This window comes from Triticum dicoccoides, chromosome 7B (assembly GCF_002162155.2).
Source record: "Triticum dicoccoides isolate Atlit2015 ecotype Zavitan chromosome 7B, WEW_v2.0, whole genome shotgun sequence".
Taxonomy (NCBI): Eukaryota; Viridiplantae; Streptophyta; class Magnoliopsida; order Poales; family Poaceae; genus Triticum; species Triticum dicoccoides.
The window spans coordinates 293,318,656-293,335,756 of record NC_041393.1 but is presented as its reverse complement, the minus strand read 5'-3'; positions in this window follow the sequence as shown (position 1 = coordinate 293,335,756).

Genomic DNA, 17,101 nt, shown 5'->3' with positions numbered 1-17,101 from the left:
TTTAAAAATCCTACCGAGTGGCGAGCAATTCTTCCACTCGGGGGCTTAGCTGCAGTCCAGTACTCGCCTAAGTTTTAAAAATCCTACCGAGTGACAAGCAATCCTCCTACTCGGAGGCTTAGCTGCAGTCCAGTACTCGCCTAAGTTTTAAAAATCCTACCAGTGATGAACAATCCTCCCACTCGGGGGCTTAGCTGCAGTCCAGTTCTCGGCTAAGTTTGAAAAATCTTACCGAGTGATGAGCAATCCTCCCACTTGAAGGCTATGCAAAGTGCGGGTCGACCACGACCACCACTTTAGAGTTGTACCATCAAGAAGAAGGATGAGATTGAGCATGTCGCCAGGGTGAGTCACTTTCAGGAATGTCAAGACCATTGCTGAATTTCTCGCCGATGAGTTGATCGGTCCCGCCGAATGAGTCGGGTTGACTGCGACCCCCCCCCCCCCTGAGGGTTGCACCATCAAGAAGAAGGACGAGATTGTGCGCACTGTCCAAGGCCCCTCCAACGGTTGACAGGAACGTCAAGACCATGATGAGTGCCTTGCTGATGAGCTAATCAATGCTGCTCAAGGATCGTCCAATCGATCGACTGCTGATTCTTCCTCAGAAGCTGCATCAAGCAAACAGGCACCAATCCGAGAGAAAAGCGAATTTCGCTCAAAGACAAATGCAATATATTCGAAGATAAATCCAAAGATTCCTAACCACAGAATAAAGTGCTCGGGCATTAGGCCCGAAGGAGTTTTAACGGTTACAAAATCACTCGGCATTCTGAGGAAAATAAAGGTGAAGCATAATGTTTTTTCAATCAGTCGGCGGGAGAAGGACTGGCCGGATCGCAGAAGCTGTCGAGGTCAATGCTGTCGGCGATATGAGTGGCTGCCTCGAGGAGGGTGTCCATGAAAGTCTGGAAGGAGTGCTTCTTAGTATTCGCTACCTTGAGAGCAGCCAGCTTGTCTTCCTTAGCTTCCTTGCAGTGCACTTGGACCAACGATAAGGCGACCTCGGCACCACAGCGAGCGGAAGATTTCTTCCACTCTTGCACTCGGCGTGGAATCTGATTAAGTCGAGTCATCAGTGATTCGAGGTCTTGAGGCAGCTCCGCCTGAGGCCAGAGTTCAGTGTCCACTTGGGTCATCGCCGCCTTCAGTCGAGCCAGATAAGCAACTGCACCATCCAAGCATGACTCCAATCGCAGCAGATTCATTGCAACGTCATCTTTCACAGGACAATTGATGGGGTCAAGACCCGTCTCGACCCGCCCAGTTTCAGCTTCAAAGTCCTAACACAGTTCTGTCCCATCGCGAAAAACGATGAGTCGACAGCATGACAACAAAGTTTAGTCGGCGACAAATTGACTAGTCGAATGATCATACCTTCAAGCTTCAGCAAAAGTGTCGCAGCAAGTTGTTCCAGATAAGACTCCAGCTTGTCTGTCTTGGCTCTGAGGCCGCCGACTTCTGTGGTCAGGTTCTCCTTGTCCTTCCTCAGCTGCTCGACTTCCTGATTAGCTTCCAAGATGGTGGCCTTCAACTTCGCGTTCTCCTCCTCCAATTTGCCGACTGAAGCCAGCTTCTGGTCCGCAAGCTTCGTCTTCTCACGTGCTTCCTTCTGAGCAGCGGCAAGGTCCAGGTCCTTCTTCTCCAAAGCCTCCTTCATCCTATCTAAAGAAACAACACTCTTCAGACGAGGCTGAAGTTGGCGATTTTCACTACGCACATCTGCTTGTGTGAAATCACTCGGTTCAAAGAGACTGAAAGAAAAACCAGTGCGAAGTGCAAGCTACAAAGCAGATAAAACGACCGAATGATTACCTCCCATGATGGCCGTTTCTTCTTGAGGAGTATTGAGATTCGTCTTCGCGAGTTCAAGGTCAAGTTCAACGCTGATATGCTTCTTCTTTAATTCGGTGAGCCAAGCTCCAAGATCACAAGACCTCTGCAGCTAGCAAGAGAGACATGCCAGTCGATAGAAATAAGAGACAGTGACAGAGAAAAATTACTCTAAGACTACTGCCGAATCAAACATTCAACAGTAGTCTCGGGGACTACACCCAGTGGGTGCACTTAGCGTGCCCCCACTGTACTCAGCAAGGGTTGCCCAGTGTGAGTTCAAAGAAAAAAAAAGAGATACATCATTAGACCTCAGTCGCCTGCCAGCAGTCGACCGTGGTCTCGGGGACTACACCCAGTGGGTGCACTCGGCGTGCCCCCACTGATTCGAATAGTTTACTGAGACTCAGCTCGAGGTGAGCGGAGTTGAAGATTTCCTACATTGTAAACAAAGGAACACCCAGTGGGTGATCAGATATAAAGCAACACTCAAAAGTTCAGTCAGAATTTTGTTGACCTGAACATTGGTCTGAAGGGCAGTGCTGGCGTTGTAAGCTACCTGGCTAGCCTCATGCATCACTTTCACCTGCTCCATGACAAGGTTCACCTGACGAAGAGCTTCCCTAGCGGCGCCCGGTGAGTCATCTGGAGTTTGATACGTAGCAAAGAGTGATGGCTCCAGGGTGGTCGAAGAAGTTACCGGGTCGGACGAGTGGAGTTGCACCGGTGCAGGAGGTGTCTGTGCAGTCGACCCCGAAGGATGATCAGTTGTCAGCGGGTTGGCGAATGTGACGTTGGTCCGAACCGGCCCTTCGGAACGTTCGACCACCGCCTCAAGCGCCGGTGTTGACTGAGGGACTTGGATTTCAAGCCTCCTCCTGCTTGAACTTCCACTCTTCTTCCTCCTCTCCTGTAGAGGCACTTCTTCTTCTTCATCATCAGGGAGCACAACGATCTCTTGCGGAGCTACAGAAAGAGAGAAGTATCAAATTTTCAGCCGATTGACCGCCCACTCGACTAAATGGAACTTGGTTGAACGAACTTACCAGCTCTGGAGGTGGCCTCCTCATCTCCTTGGACCTTATCAACATACATGTCAGTAGCAACAGAGGTGGGTCTGGAAAGATGCGCAACCCGATCGGTCAGAACAGAAAGGTCAGTCGGTATGCATAAGCACAAGTGTGTTACTCACCCCGAAGCCACTAGGACGTCCATCTTGATCCGCGACAAAGTCTTTCGAGTCTTGGGAGGGGCAACTTTGAGCTGCTTGGCGGTCTTCTCTGTCGGTTCCGGAGTCAACGTCCGAGTGCGCTTCTGAGCGTGAGTACTCGGAGCCACGCTCTTCCCGCGCCCGCCCGCCGGGTTGTGTTGCTGCTTGGATCGGCGCTCGGAACGCGGTGGCGAGTCGACCTCTTCCTCGTCGTCCGACTCCTCGCTCTCCTCCTCATCCTCTCCATCCGAAGACTCCATTCGCCGCTCTTGTCTGCACTGGCCTCCTCCTCCTGGCCCTGCTCCAGGGCTTGTTCACCGTTGGGCATTGAGTACATTTCAGTGAAGACCTACAAGATGAAAAGTCAAGCAAAAATTAGTCGACATCGAAAGTAGTCAGAAATTATGCGTCAAGCAGTCAGAACAAAAAGGCATACCTTATCGGGTGGGTTGTTGTCTCTGAAAGAGATAACTCGCCTGGATCCCCTGGGATTGTCCTGATTGCCTGTGATACTCCTCAACCACATGGCCACAGTCTCAGATGACACTTCCTCTGGATGGACCCAAGCGGTCCAGAGTACAGCCACATAGGATGATCACGGGCCTGGAGGGGCTGGATGCGTCGACTGAGGAACACTTCCAGCAGGTCCAGGCCGGTAACACCTTCATTGATAAGCTGAACCACTTTCTCTACCAGCATCTTCATCTCCACGTTCTCAGCCGCGGTCACTTTGAGTGGAGAAGGAGTTTGGACGCGGTCGAATGTGAAGTGAGGGAGGCCTGTCGACTGACCTGGAGCTGCCTGGTCCTAACAATAGAACTAGGTCGACTGCCAGCCTCTAACTGATTCAGGGAGAGTCATAGCAGGGAAGGAACTCCTATGCCTTTTCTGGATACCTAAACCCCCACACATCTGAATGACATTGGTCTTTGAGTCACTCGACTTCATCTTTTTGACCGACTGGGATCGGATGGTGAAGATGTGTTTGAAAAGACCCCAGTGTGGTCGACATCCCAAGAAATTTTCACACATCAACACAAACACGGCCAGATACGTGATGGTGTTAGGGGAAAAATGGTGGAGTTGAGCGCCAAAAAAGTTTAGGAACCCCCGGAAGAAAGGATGCGGGGGAAGCGAAAAACCACGGTCGATGTGGGTGGCGAGCAGAATGCACTCACCCAGTCGAGGCTGAGGATTCATCTCCCCCTCTGACAGCCTTGCCGCTCCCTTGGCGATTAACGCAGACTCCGCCAACTCGTCTAGATCCTCCTGCCGAATCGAAGACCGGATCCAATCGCCCTGGATCCAGCCCGGCGGTAGCCCCGCGCGCGATGACGACCCGCGTTGCTGCTTTTTGCCCTTCGCCACCCCCTTCATCTTCTTTGCGCGTTCTAGCGCCGCCGTCTTGTCCTTCACCATGGCGGCGGAGCGGCAGCGTCGGAACAAAAGAGTTGGGCACATCGAAGAAGCGGAGGAAGAAGAAGGAGGAAAAGGTGTGCACAGTGCAGACGCCTCGGTCCCGTCACCTTATAAAGGGCAACTTCCGAGTGGCTGACGCGTGGGACCAGGCAATCCTTTCAAATCCCGCAATAGTCGCGCGCAGCGTACGTGGCGAAAAAGGCGGCATAGAAATCGAGGCATCACTGTCTATCCGTCCGCCCGCTTCGGCACTCCCCGTCCCGCGCGCTTCCCCGAAATTTCATATCCCGCGAAATCCGGGATATGCAGCAGTCAATTGTGCCCAAGATCCTGCATTCCAATACAACACTCGAGAAATGACGCCACAAGTTCAATCGACGACTCCCTGAATGGATCAAGGCGACTGAATCGATGCTAAAGTACCAAGGCGAGTTTTCCATCTTGCAGAAAATGCTCGCGAAGGCACAAGAGTCAGAACAAGTTCAACTCCAACCTAACTTCCACTCGAACCTTAATCCATTCGGGGGCTACTGATGAGGATACAGACCTGGGGTGGGTCATAGGCCTGACCTATACGTCCTACCCAAGGTCAATACCCAAGAAGGCAAGAAGGTTAAGAGACGGCATGAGACCCCTGGTCGAAGATGTCGAGTGCAATCCACTCGACATCATGTCACTCGGGAGTCTCCCTACCTACTGTCACTCGACCAACAAGAGAATCACTCGACCTCCCGAAGACCAGGAGTCACTCAGCGTGCAACGGACACGCATTCACTCCGTAGTCTTTAAGGTCATTAACAGCTCTTAAGGTTGGCGTTACCAGTAACGCCACCACTTTATGTACATTAACTCCCTTGTAATGGAGGGCGGGAGAGGTCCTGGCGAACTCTATATAAGCCACCCTCCTCCTCTGGCACAAGGGTTCGCACCCCTGTAACATCACACATATAATCCAATCGACCGAGACGTAGGGCTGTTACTTCCTCCGAGAAGGGCATAAACTCATTAAACCCGTGTCTACACCTTCACCATAGCTGAGCTCTTCCCTTTCCATACCTACCCCCCTTTCTACTATCAGTCTTAGAACCACGACACATCATGCCATGATTATGCTTGTTTGTTTACCTTGTTGTTTGCTTCTTTTCGGTTGTGCTTCTTTTTGATAGTTCCTGTTTTGTTGCTATCGTGAGGATCTGTTCGACTACCTTGGTTTGTCTACTTCATGGATTCGGTCTTCTTCCTAGCAGGATTTCAGGGGAGATGACCATTACCTTGGATACCACTACTATCTTTACTTGCTAGTTGTCTTGATGCTATCGCTATGTCCCGCTACCTACCACTTATTTATCGAGCCTCCCAAATTTCCATGATAGGCCTCTAACCTTTTCCACCATCCTAGGAAACCGTTGTTTGGCTATGTTACCGTTTTGCTCAGCCCCTCTTTTAGCATTGCTAGTTGCAGCTGCAGTGCAGGTTGTTCCATGTTGGGACATGGATATCATGGGATATCACAATATCTCTTATTTAATTAATGCATTTATATACTTGGTAAAGGGTAGAAGGCTTGGCCTTTTGCCTGGTGTTTTGTTCCACTCGTGCCACCTTAGTTTCCGTCGTACCGGTGTTATGTTCCTTGATTTTGCATTTCTAACACGGTCGGGGTTTATGGGCCCCCCTTGGCAGTTCGCTTTGAATAAAACTCTTCCAGCAAGGCCCAACTTTGGTTTTACCATTTGCCTAATAATAACTAAAACTTGCATAGGGACTTTCTGGACCCCGAGGACTTAATTAACAACCCGGGTTAGTGCTCCTCATGAATGTTGGTCCAAACTAGAGCAGCATGCGGGACCGCCCCTAGGCAATTTGGGGTATTTGGTACCTGTACGCTTAGCTCATCCGTCGTGGCCTGAGACGAGATACGTGCGTCTACTATCAGGGTATCGGCATGTCGGGAGGTCTTGCTGGTTTTGTTTTACCATTGTCGAAATGTCTTGTGAACCAGGATTCCGAGCTTGATAGGATTGTTCTGGGAGGAGGATTTTCCTCTGTTGATTGTGAGAGTTTGTGATGGACTAAGTTGGGACACCCTGCAGGGTTTGATCTTTCAAAAGCCGCGCCCGTGATTATGTGGCAGATGGGAATTTTTAATATCCGGTTGTAGAGAACTTGACACCAGATTTGAATTAAAATACACCAACCGCGTATGTAACCGTGACTGTCTCTTTTTGAGTGAGTCGAGAAGAGAACACGGTGGGATTATGTTTGAATGTAAGTAGTTCAGGATCACTTCTTGATCATTACTAGTTTGCGAACGTTTGCATAGTTTCTCATCTTATTCTTGTATTCGTAAGTTAGCCACCATACAGTGCTTAGTGCTGCTGCAACCTCACCACTTATCCATTCCATACCTATTAAGCTTTGCTAGTCTTGATACCCATGGCAATAGGATTGCTGACTCCTCGTGGCTCACAGATTACTACAACAATAGTTGCAGGTACAGGTAAAGCGATGCTTTGACGTGAGAGCAATGCTTGCAAATTTGGAGTTCTTCTTCTGCTTCTTCTTCTTTGATCAAGGGATAGGTACCGGGTCAGGAGACCGAGATTAGCAGGGTGGATGTTGTTCTTCTTTTTCATTTGATTTCATCCATAGTCGGATCCTGCTCTTATGTATGATGATTGATGTGTATTGATGTAATGTTGTATTCATGTTGTAGCTTGTGGCGAGTGTAAGCCTTTATGTTATATTCTCATCTATTCAGTAGATGGTATGTTGTAATGATATCCACCTTGTTATGCGCTCGAGATGCGATTGTGCCCCAATCCTGAATTCATCACGTGATTGGGATAGAATCGCATCTTGGGCGTGACAAGTTGGTATCAGAGCCTCGACTGACCATAGGAGCCCCCTTGATAGATTGTAGTTTGGCCGTTGTTGAGTCTAGCAAAAAACTATTTTGGAGTCTAGTTATATCGGAGAGTAGGAATTCTTTTTACTCCTCATCCCCTTCGTCGCTCTGGTGAGGAATCTTAACGTAGGTGTTTCGAATTACTCCTCTTCCCCTTCAAATTTTCTTTAGGATTACGTGGTTAGTTTTCGTTCGTTGCCATGTCAGCTCTTTTCATCCGGTGCGCTCTCTTCAAATGATTCGACCCTCTTCGCCTTTTGCAAGATCAATCCTTAGTTATTTCCAACAGGTGTTGTTTTCCCCGTCCGAAGTTGTTTTTCCTTTTCCCACCCTCCCACCCTTTTCTTCACGGTGTCCGAAGTCTCGAATCAGGCATCCAATTCATTCATGCGAATCCTCTTTATTCTTTCCTTAATTGTTTCAACTTGTGAATTCTCGTCTAGTTCGTCATTCTTCAGCTCTTTTATTTTGCGGTAAATCCAATTCCTGTTTTCAGTGTTGTTCATATTCTTTTCCATTGCTCAAATGTCTTCCCTTGCTCGTTCGCCTCTCGCCCTTTAATCATTCCAAAGTGACAAAGACATCTCAGAAGATTCGTGACCCGCTCGTTCTACTTCGGGGTTGTTACCTCATTCAAGCCATTTAAGTCAACCGGTAAAATCTCCCTTTCAAGCAACCATTTTCAATGATGTTTCTATTGAGTGGGCCCTAACCCACAAGTCTTTTCCCAGGATCTTACCTGACACTTCTAAATTTTCCAGAGTTATTCCCAAATTCTTTCATAGTTTGACGTAAGAATAAATTCTCATCAGCCAGATGCCTCCTCCAAGGTCGCTTTCTAATTATTTTCCTCTTTGGCTCAATCATTTCTCTTTTCATTACTCCAGAGTATCTCACAAATTCTTCATGATGGTTCTCATCGTCTTTATCAGCATTGAACACTGAAGAAGAGATTATCTCAAATCTTGGCCTGTTCTCTTGAAGATTCATGGTTCTAGCTTCATGCCATCCTCATGATTGTTTCGATTGTGAGAATTCCTTCCCATATCCATCCGAATCATTTCAGGAGTTTTTTTATTTTCGTATTGATTTCTGGAGGCCATCATTTCAGAATTCTTCATTCTCAACTTTCAGCTCTCATTCTCCCGATCTTACCAGTGCAGCTTTCAAGTATTCTCTACTCAGCTTGTCATCACTTCATTCTCCTGTAGCTAAATTCACTCAAGTATCTTTATTCATTTTCTAATTCTTCCTGGTGATTCATCCCTTTACTACGTTCATTTTTCAATTCTTACAGTGGTTCATTGAAGACCTTGCCAAGTTTGTTCTATCTCTATTTAATCATTTTCACTGTGAATAAGTGGCATGCCAAATCCGTTGTTTGTCATCAATTCAAATTGATGAAGGATACGCATCACGTAATTCTTATTCTTGTTTCCTCGAGGTGATTCCATTTTTTTCTTTAGGAGTTCATTCATGATATCAATTTCTCGGTTCTAAGTTTTTCATCTTTTCTTTTCTGGAGTTCCAAGTTTTGCGCATTATCTCGTCACGAAGTTCCATCTAAATCATTGCAAGGCTTCACCTGGTTCTTTCAACTTCTCTTTCTTTCCATCATCCTTTTATTACCGGAGTTCTGCACGAAGGCTCAACATGGTGGTTCATCAAGGGTTCCTTTTGTTCTTCAATTGTTCTTCTAGATTTCTCTCGAAGTTAAGACCCGCCAAGCTATACTCTAAAATAAACATGGTGTTCAACACATGTTTTGTTTTGAGGAGTTCAAGCATTCTTCATCTTGCATTCTGAAGTGCAATCCTTTCTATCTTATCTTTTGAGGTGGTGTTATGTCATTCTTGATAATTTCTCTTCGTGTTTCATGATTCACGTGTTGTCAAGAATGAGGTATTTTAAATCCATCAATTTCTTCATTGATGTTATCTTGGTACGGATCTCACCTAAAGCCTTCCCTAAGGAATGTTGCTAATTGTGGTACTTATCAATGATCCAAGTTTTCTCCTATCCTCTCGAAAAAGAAGTTTTCATCTCCTTGTTGATCTCAATCCAATCAAATGTTTCCGTTAGTGGCCGGTTGTCACCTCATAATTTTGAGATTGTTTCCATAAGCCTACAACAAGCATATTCTTTTCGTTGTTGATTTTCCAACAACTCTGTTCAACCCTTCTTCGTAAGGAATTTTTTTTTCAAATTCAAACTTGGCAGGAGTTGTCATTTTCTTCTCCGTTCTTTTCTCTCCAATGCTATAGCTTCCATTCTTTTGTTCCAGAGGCATTGTGATGTTGCTCTCCGCTATGTCTTGAGCTTGCATTGGTTTTCCTTGAAGAGGAAAGGGTGATGCAGCAATAGTAGCGTAAGTATTTCCCTCAGTTTTTGAGAACCAAGGTATCAATCCAGTAGGAGGCTCCTCAAAAGTCCCACGCACCTACACAAACAAACAAAGAACTCGCAACCAACGCAATAAAGGGGTTGTCAATCCCTTCACGACCACTTGCAAAAGTGAGATCTGATAGAGATAGTATGATAAGATAAATATATTTGTGGTATTTTATGATATAGAAAGGAAAAGTAAAGATGCAAATAAAAGTAGATTGAAAGCTTATATGATAAAAGATAGACCCGGGGGCCATAGGTTTCACTAGTGGCTTCTCTCAAGATAGCATAACTATTACGGTGGGTGAACAAATAACTGTCGAGAAATTGATAGAAAAGTGAATAATTATGAGATTATCTAGGCATGATCATGTATATAGGCATCACGTCCGCGACAAGTAGACCGACTCCTGCCAGCATCTACTACTATTACTCCACACATCGACCGCTATCCAGCATGCATCTAGAGTATTAAGTTCATAAGAACAGAGTAACACATTAAGAAAGATGGCATGATGTAGAGGGATAAACTCATGCAATATGATATAAACCCCATCTTTTTATCCTCGATAGCAACAATACAATATGTGCCTTGCAACCCTTATTGTCACTGGGTAAGGACATCGCAAGATTGAACCCAAAGCTAAGCACTTCTCCCATGGCAAGAAAGGTCAATCTAGTAGGCCAAACCAAACTGATAATTTGAAGAGACTTGCAAATATAACTCAATCATACATAAAAGAATTCAAAGGAGATTCAAATATTTCTCATATATAAACTTGATCATGAACCCACAATTCATCGGATCTCGACAAACACACCGCAAAAAGAGTTACATCGAATAGATCTCCACAAGAGAGGGGGAGAACATGGTATTGAGATCCAAAAAGAGAGAAGAAGCCATCTAGCTAATAACTATGGACCCGAAAGTCTGTGGTAAACTACTCACAACTCATCGGAGGGGCCATGGTGTTGATGTAGAAGCCCTCCGTGGTCGATTCCCCCTCCGGCGGAGCGCCGGCGAAGGCTCCAAGATGGGATCTTGCGGATACAGAAGGATATAGTGGTGGAAATTGTTTTTCGTTGGCTCCATGGATGTTTCCGGGGTACGTGGGTATATATAGGAGGAAGAAGTAGGTCGGTGGCCGCCCGAGGGACCCACGAGATAGGGGGCGCGCCCTGTAGGGGTGGGCGCGCCCTCCACCCTTGTGGCCGCCTCGGCTGCTTCTTGGCTTGCACTCCAAGTCCTCTGGATCACGTTTGTTCCAAAAAACACGTTTACGAAGGTTTCATTCCGTTTGGACTCCGTTTGATACTCTTTTTCTTCGAAATACTGAAATAGACAAAAAAACAGCAATACGGGCTGGGCCTCCGGTTAGTAGGTTAGTCCCAAAAATGATATAAATGTGTAAAATAAAGCCCATAAACATCCAAGAGGGGTAATATGACAATAAAAATTTATAGATACGTTGGAGACATATCAAGCATCCCCAAGCTTAATTCCTGCTCGTCCTCGAGTAGGTAAATGATAAAAACAGAAGTTTTGATGTGGAATGCTACCTAGCATATTTTTCAATGTAATTTTATTTATTGTGGCATGAATTTTCAGATCCAAATGATTCAAAATAAAAGTTCATATTGACATAAGAAATAGTAATACTTCAAGCATACTAATAAAAGCAATCATGTCTTCTCAAAATAACATGGCTAAAGAGAGTTCATCCCTAGAAAATCATGTAGTTAGGCTATGCTTCATTTCATCACACAAAAATGTTGCCAAATTCTACACCCCTGATGACAAGCCAAGCAATTGTTTCGTACTTAAATAATCTCAAACTTTTTCAACTTTCACGCAATACATGAGCGTGAGCCATGGATATAGCACTATGGGTGGAATAGAATATGATGATGGGGATTGTGTGGAGAAGACAAAAAAGGAGAAAGTCTCACATTGACGAGGATAATCAACGGGCTATGGAGATGCCCATCAATTGATGTCAACATGAGGAGTAGGGATTGCCATGCAACTGATGCACTAGAGCTATAAATGTATGAAAGGTCAACTAAAGAAACTAGTGGGTGTGCATCCAACTTGCTTGCTCACGAAGACCTAGGGCATTTTGAGGAAGCCCATCGTAGGAATATACAAGCCAAGTTCTATAATGAAAAATTCCCACTAGTATATGAAAGTGACAACATATGAGACTCGCTATATGAAGAACATGGTGCTACTTTGAAGCATAATATATAAGACTCGCTAAATGAAGGACATGGTGCTACTTTGAAGCACAAGTGTGAAAAAATAGTAAAATTGCCCCCTTTTTTTTTCTTTTTCTTTTTTGTGGGCCTTTCTTTTTTTCTTTTGGCCTTTCTTTTTTTTCTTTTTTTCTTTGGCCTTTCTTTTTTTTCTTTTGGCCTTTCCTTTTTTTGGGGACAATGCTCTAATAATAACGATCATCACACTTTTATTGATTTACAACACATGAATTACAACTCAAAACTAGAACAAGATATGACTCTATATGAATGCCTCCGGCGGTGTACCGGGATGGTGCAATGAATCAAGAGTGACTTGTATGAAAAATTATGCATGGTGGCTTTGCCACAAATACGATGTCAACTACATGATCATGCAATGGCAATATGACAATAGTAATGCGTGCCATGATGATAAACGGAACAGCGGAAAGTTGCATGGCAATATATCTCGGACTGGCTATGGAAATGCCATAATAGGTAGGTATGGTGGCTGTTTTGAGGAACATATAAGGAGGTTTATGTGCGATAGAGTGTATCATATCACGGGGTTTGGATGCACCGGCGAAGTTTGCACCAACTCTCAAGGTGAGAAAGGGAAATGCACGGTACCGAACAGGCTAGCAATGATGGAAAGGTAAAAGTGCGTATAATCCATGGACTCAACATTAGTCAAAAGAACTCATATACTTATTGCAAAAATTTAGTAGTCATAAAAAACCAAGCACTACGCGCATGCTCCTAGAGGGATATATTGGTAGGAAAAGACCATCGCTCGTCCCCGACCGCCACTCATAAGGATGCACAATCCAAGGACACTTCATGTTTCAAATTTGCCACACAACTTTAACCATACGTGCATGCTACGGGACTTGCTAACTTCAACTCAAGCATTCTTTCAATTCATAATCACCCAACTAGCATGACTTTAATATCACTACCTCCATATCTCAAAATAATTATCAAGTATCAAATTGATCATAGCATCTAATTCACTTCCTATGATAGTTTTTATTATACCCAACTTGGATGCCCACCATTCTAGGACCAATTTTATAACCATAGAAAATACCATGCTATTCTAAGAGACTCTCAAAATAATATAAGTGAAGCATGAGAGACTAGCAATTTCTACAAAATTAAGCCACCGCCGTGCTCTAAAAGATATAAGTGAAGCACTAGAGCAAAAACTATCTAGCTCAAAAGATATAAGTGAAGCACATAGAGTATTCTAATAAATTTCAATCAAGTGGGCTTCTCCCAAAAGGTGTGTACAGCAAGGATGATTGTGGAAAACTAAAAAGCAAATACTAATATCATACACGACGCTCCAAGCAAAACACATATCATGTGGCGAATAAAAATATAGCTCCAAGTAAAATTACCAATGAACGAAGACGAAAGAGGGGATGCCTTCCGGGGCATCCCCAAGCTTAGGCTTTTGGCTACTCTTGAATATCTTGGGGTGCCATGGGCATCCCCAAGCTTAGGCTTTTGCCACTCCTTGTTCCATAGTCCATCAAATCTTTACCCAAAACTTGAAAACTTCACAACACAAAACTCAACAGGAAATCTCATAAGCTCCGTTAGTGAAAGAAAACAAAACCACCACATAAGTTACTGTAATGAAACCATTATTTATTTATATTGGTGTTAAACCTACTGTATTTCAAGTTCTCTATGGTTCATACCACTTAATACTAGCCATAGATGCATCAAAATAAGCAAACAACACACGAAAAACAGAATCTGTCAAAAACTGAACAGTCTGTAGCAATCTGTAACTAACGCAAACTTCTGGAACTCTAAAAATCCTACCAAAATAGGAAGTCCTGTAAATTGTGTCTATTGACCTACAGCAAAAATAATAAATGCAAAATCACGTTTATGTGATTTAACAAAACTAATGTCGTGCGTGCAAAGTTTCTATTTTTCAGCATAATCAAATTAACTATCACCATAGGTTATCCTATAGGTTCTACTTGGCACAAACACTAATTAAAACATAAAAACACGTCTAAACAGAAGGTAGATGCAAAATTTATTACTAAACAGAAACAAAAACAAAAAACACAAATAAAATTGGGTTGCCTCCCAACTAGCGCTATCGTTTAACGCCCCTAGCTAGGCATAAAAGCGAAGATAGATCTAAGTAGTGCCATCTTTGGCACTCAATTCATAAGTAGCTCGCATGATAGATTCATAAGGTAATTTAATTTTATTTTTTGGAAAGTGCTCCATGACTTTCCTTAATGGAAATTGGAATCTAATATTCCCTTCCTTCATATCAATAATCGCGCCAATCTTTCTAAGGAAAGGTCTACCAAGAATAATAGGGCAAGAAAGATTGCAATCTATATCAAGAACAATAAAATCTACGGGCACCAAATTTCTATTTGCAACAATGAGAACATCATTGATCCTTCCCATTGGCTTTTTAATGGTGCAATCCGCAAGGTACAAATTCAAAGAGCAATCATCAAGATCATGGAAACCTAGAATATCACATAAAGTTTTCGGAATCGTGGAAACACTAGCACCCAAATCACATAAAGCATAACACTCATGGTCTTTAATTTTAATCTTTATAGTAGGTTCCCACTCATCATTAAGTTTTCTAGGTATAGAAACTTCCAAATTAAGTTTTTCATCATAAGATTGCATCAAGGCATCAACGATATGTTTGGTAAAAGCTTTATTTTGACTATAAGCACGAGGAGAATTAACAACGGATTGCAACAAGGAAATACAACCTTCTAAAGAACAATTACCATAATCCAATTCCTTGAAATCCAAGATAGTTGGTTCAATGCTATTTAAAGTCTTGACCTCTCCAATCCCACTTTTACCAAATTTAGCATCAAGATGTAAAAACTCCGAATTATTGGGACGTCTTCTAACTAAAGTTGACTCATCTCCAGTCCCATTATTATTAAGATTCATATTGCAAACAAAGATCTAATAGGAGACACATCAATAACTTTAAGATCTTCATCATTATTTTCATGGAAACTAGAAGAACACGCCTTTACAAAGCAATATTTCTTAGCACGCAATCTAGCGGTTCTTTCCTTGCATTCATCAATGGAAATTCTCATTGCTTTGAGAGACTCATTGATATCATGCTTAGGATAAGTAGACCTAAGTTTAAGAGAATCAACATCAAGCGAAAGTCTATCAACGTTCCTAGCCAAATCATCAACTTTGAGCAATTTTTCTTCAAGCAAGGCATTAAAATTCTTTTGAGAGATCATAAATTCTTTCACGCTATTCTCAAAATCAGAGGGAATCTTATTAAAATTACCATAAGAATTATTGTAGGAATTTCCATAATTATTAGAGGAATTACTAGGGAACGGTCTAGGACTAAAGTTTCCTCTATAAGCATTGTTTCCAAAACTATTCCTACTGACAAAATTCACATCCATAGATTCATTACTATTCTCAATCAAAGTAGACAAAGGCATATCATTGGGATCAAGAGGAGTATTCTTAGTAGCAAACAACTTCATAAGTTCATCCATCTTTCCACTCAAAACATTAATTTCTTCTATAGCATGCACTTTTTTACTAGTAGATCTCTCGGTGTGCCATTGAGAATAATTATCCATAATATTATCAAGAAGTTTTGTAGCATCTCCTAACGTGATTTCCATAAACGTGCCTCCCGCGGCCGAATCTAAAAGATTTCTAGAAGCAAAGTTCAAACCGGCATAAAATTTTTGTATGATCATCCATAAATTCAAACCTTGAGTAGGGCAATTGTGAATCATCAATTTCATTCTTTCCCAAGATTGGGCAACATGCTCATGATCAAGTTGTTTAAAATTCATAATATCGTTCCTAAGAGTGATGATCTTAGCACTTGTTCCAAGAATCAATACTATTTTTAGGCAAAGACGAAAACCAAACTTTAGCACGATCTCTAAGTGAAAACGGAAATAACTTCAAGTTAACAATATCATTATCCGTATCTTTCTTCTTTTGCATATCACACAAATCAACAAAGTTGTTTAGATGGGTAGCGACATCTTCACTAGGAAGGCCGATGAATTGATCTTTCATAACAAGATTCAGCAAAGCAGTATTGATTTCACAAGACTCAACATCATTAAGAGGAGCAATCGGAGTACTAAGGAAATCATTATTATTGGTATTGGGGAAATCACACAATTTGGTATTATCTTGCGCCATGGCAACAAGTAATCCAACACACAAGCAAACAGAAAAAGGCAAGCGAAAGAGAGAGAGGAGAAGATTGGGAAAGAGAGAGCAAATAAAACGCCAAGGGTGAAGTGGGGGAGAGGAAAACGAGAGGCAAATGGCAAATAATGTAAATGCGAGGGAGATGAGTTTGTGATGGGTACTTGGTATGTCTTGACTTGAGTGAAGACCTCCCCGGCAACGGCGCCAGAAATCCTTCTTGCTATGTCTTGAGCTTGCGTTGGTTTTCCTTGAAGAGGAAAGGCTGATCAAGCAATAGTAGCGTAAGTATTTCCCTCAGTTTTTGAGAACCAAGGTATCAATCCAGTAGGAGGCTCCTCAAAAGTCCCACGCACCTACACAAACATACAAAGAACTCGCAACCAACGCAATAAAGGGGTTGTCAATCCCTTCACGGCCACTTGTGAAAGTGAGATCTGATAGAGATAGTATGATAAGATAAATATATATTTTGGTATTTTATGATATAGATAGGAAAAGTAAAGATGCAAATAAAAGTAGATTGAAAGCTTATATGATAAAGGATAGACCCGGGGGTCATAGGTTTCACTAGTGGCTTCTCTCAAGATAGCATAAGTATTACGGTGGATGAACAAATTACTGTCGAGCAATTGATAGAAAAGCGAATAATTATGAGATTATCTAGGCATGATCATGTATATAGGCATCACGTCCGCGACAAGTAGACCAACTCCTGCCTGCATCTACTACTATTACTCCACACATCGACCGCTGTCCAGCATGCATCTAGAGTATTAAGTTCATAAGAACAGAGTAACACATTAAGAAAGATGACATGATGCAGAGGGATAAACTCATGCAATATGATATAAACCCCATCTTTTTATCCTCGATGGCAACAA